Source organism: Myotis lucifugus, unplaced genomic scaffold (genome assembly GCF_000147115.1).
Source record: "Myotis lucifugus unplaced genomic scaffold, Myoluc2.0 scaffold_125, whole genome shotgun sequence".
Lineage (NCBI taxonomy): Eukaryota > Metazoa > Chordata > Mammalia > Chiroptera > Vespertilionidae > Myotis > Myotis lucifugus.
In genome coordinates, this window is record NW_005871173.1 from 3,267,442 (window position 1) to 3,271,130 (window position 3,689).

A 3,689-nucleotide genomic window follows, 5' to 3' on the forward strand; every position below is an offset into this window, starting at 1 on the left:
ATCTAGGTTACCCTGGGAACAACCCCTTTTCCCTGGCCAGGGGGTGGCTTAGCAACAGACATGGAACAGACATGCAGCCCAGCCTGTCCAAGGAGCTGGGGAGGGGGGGGGGAGCCTGGGGAGCTTTCCCTCCCAGAGGAAGATCGATTCACAGTCTCTCTCGCTCAGTTGTCGCTCTTTCCTAAGCCCCTCGTGGCACCATATTCCTGAGCCATAGTCACTCCTTCTTTCCTGGTGGGAAGAGGGTGCGTCCCAGAGAGAAAACCCCCAGCTCCGAGTTTGTGGGCATTTCTCTCTGAACGTGTGTGTGCAGCGATAGAGACTTCTGAGAGCCTCGCATCATTCTAGAGTTTGTTTTTTTTCCCCCTCAAAGACTAAAGAGGGGAAAAAGGACCCTTTCCACTATTCGATTTAACTTACTCAAATAGACTCTCACGTAGCAATATCACTGTGATTTAAGCTTAACTGTAAGGAATTTAAAAGAGGTTGCTTGAAAAGAGTTGTTTTGCCTTTAAAAATAAAACACGACTTCAGAGTAGTTTTGGTTTTCTGTTCCTATGAAGAAGTAAAGCTAAATGCTTTTAATCCTACACGTATCCTTTCCGAATTTCTAGGATCGTGGTTGCGAGACAGAAATTGAAAATTACCCACAAGGGGTCCCCCAGTCATCGCCATCTGTCTACCTCGGCTCCTTGATCTTCTGAGACACGGCTGGTGAGCGGGGGCAGAGATCGCCGGTGCCTCGGAAAGATAACGCCGGTGAGTCATATCCGCCGGGTTTTTTCCTCTGAAACTAGACTTCGTTTCAAGTGTGACCTCTGAGATGAGACACAGCATCAGCTGACTGGCAAGACAGTTGTCAACAGTCACATCTGATGACAGCAGCGTCGGTCTCCAGCAAAGTGTTTTATTTCATTAATGCCGTCCTCTCTGGTGTGGGTGAAAGGGTTAACCGAGAAAATGTATGTCGCAAGCACCCCATGCGTAGGATCCCTTGCCATCACTCCGCAGGCACAGACACTCCTGTGTCATTGCACTGAGCGTTCTTCCGACTTTCACTCCTGGTTCACATTTTTCCAAGATTATTACAGTTTCTCGCTCCTTGAACGTGGACATCGTACCTGAGGACAGGAGTCACCTCTCTGCCCCTGTAGTTCCTAAGAGCACGCAGGTAGGAGATACTCCAGCCAGCAAGGAAGTATTCGCTGAGAATTGGGCCTGATCCCTAGAGGGCAACAGAGTCCAACACTTTGGGCCCGGCCAGCTGCAGCCAGCAGCGGGCGTGGCCATAGGAAGGCAGTGGTGCCAACATGCAAATGAGGCCAGGCTCCAGGCCCTAAAGCTGCTGGGAGTGACCAGATCATCCAGATGGTCGGGACAGCCTTCCCCTTGGATTTCAGTTGGTGTGTGTGTGTGTGTGTGTGTGTGTGTGTGTGTGTGTGTGTGTGACATTACTTCACACATCACCACACCAGATTTTGGAATAGCTGTCCATCTTTTACACCCAGCCTCCTACACACACACACACACACACACACACACACACCAACCCCACCCCAAGAGCCAGCAATTTAAATACCTATAGCATCAGGATTATGCCACTTCTCTAGTAAAAATCAGGAAGATTAAGGTAATTAACAGCCCAATGAAAGGGAGCACAGCGAAGTGAACTGTGAAGAACAACACAGAAGCAACTTAAGCTCCTACAAACGTTCTATCATTAAAATACTTGCCAGGGACTGCCCTGTGCCCAGTGCCTTAAAATACTTGCCAGGGACTGCCCTGTGCCCAGTGCCTGACACTCGCACTTAAGCTTTGCACTCATCGGATGAAGGAGCGACTCTGTGGATTAGGTGCCCGAGCCTCACTCCAGGGGAATATCAGCACCAGGACTCCCTCGGCGTCCATGTCCTGGGCCACTTCACTGCAGCACCACTTAGACATTCATTCCTTTAACAAGGGTTTCTTGACTACTTACTTCCCAGGGGCCCTGCACGCCCCTCATTGTCAGGGATACAGAGATAAAAGACACAGCCACCTCCTTCAAAAGCTCATTTTCCTAAGAAATGATTACAGGATGGTATGTCATGGCCACGATGGAGAAGAGTCACCAAATCCAGAGTGGGTGACTTTAATGGCATTGTCTCATATACCACCCTGTGCCAGAAAAGGGTCATGATAGTCTACGTGACTACAGATGCAAATAGCACCCTTCCCTTGTTTTGCAATGCCTACTGCACAGCCCTATTGGCAAACCTGCATCAGAACAAGTTTGGAAGGTTGAGTAGGAGGAACAGGCAATCAAAGAAGAGAAGGGGGGTGGGGGTGGCATGGGAGGATGGAGGGATCCAGGCAAAGGAAAAGGTGGGGAGGCCTGAGAAAGGTGTCTGCAGCTGGAACACAGGTCCCAAGTGGAATGGTGATAAGAAGACCGAGAGGTCGACAGGGAGCCAAGTCACATAGAAGGCTTTTTATATCGTGCCAAGGAGCATAGACATTTGTTCTGAAGACTATGAAGGTCTTTGGGGACATTTTATACAGGAAAATGGTAATATCATAAATGTGATTTCAAAAATATCATTCCGCCAGCATTGCAGAGAGTGGGCTGGAACACAGAAGGTCTCTGGATGGAAGGACCTGGGAGGGGCTTCCTGTAGAGTCCAGGGGAGAGGCACCAAGGACCTGGGCAGACAGTCCTGGTGGGGTTGGACGGCTTGTTCAGGAAGTGGGAGAGATTAGGTTTACTGACCCCATGATTATAATTAAGCACTGTGGGTGAGGCAGGAATGAAGGGTGACTCCTGGGCTCTGGCTTGGGTCACCGGGCGGATGGAGACACCATTTCCTCTGAATAAGCTCCGTGAGGACTAGGGCTGCGGCTCACTCAGCGCTGCGTTGTGAGCACACGGCACAGAGCAGTTGGTCAGGAAGTCCTTGTGGAATGAGTGGTAGCATGAACGCCTGAGTGAGGAGTTCAAATGAAGGACAAGTGAGGGGGTGGAATGATGCTACTTGTAAATATGAGATGCTCATGAGGTGGTCAGGAGTTACAGATATGAGACTGGAGTTCAAAAGAGAGATCTGGTGGCTTCACCGGTATGTATCCAAAGAAACTCAAAACACCAAGCTAAACGATGCACCCCAAATGTTCATTGCAGCGTTACTCACAATCGCCAAGACATGGAAGCAACCTACGTGTCCATGATAGACAAATGGATAAAGAAGAAGTGGTACTTATATACAATGGAATATTACTCAGCCATAAAAAAGAATAAAATTTTACCATTTGCAACAACATGGATGGATCTAGAGGGTATTATGCTAAGTGAAATTAATCAGACAAAGAAAGACAAATGCCATATGAGTTCACCTATGTGGAACCTAAAAAACAAAATAAATGAATAAACAAAACAGGAACAAACTCCTACATATAGAGAACATGTTGATGGTTGCCAGATAGGAGGGGATTTGGGAAAATAGGTGGAAAGGGGAAGGGATTAAGAAGTACACTTTGCCAGTTATAAAAACAGTCATGGGGATGTAAAGTACAGCATAGGGAATATAGGCAATAATCTATAATTATAAAAGCATAATATGCTAATTAGACCAGACATCCTTCAGACGGCCTTCCGGACGAAGCCCGGGCTGAGAGGGAAGCCCAAGGTCCCGGGTGCCAGGGAACGTGTGCTC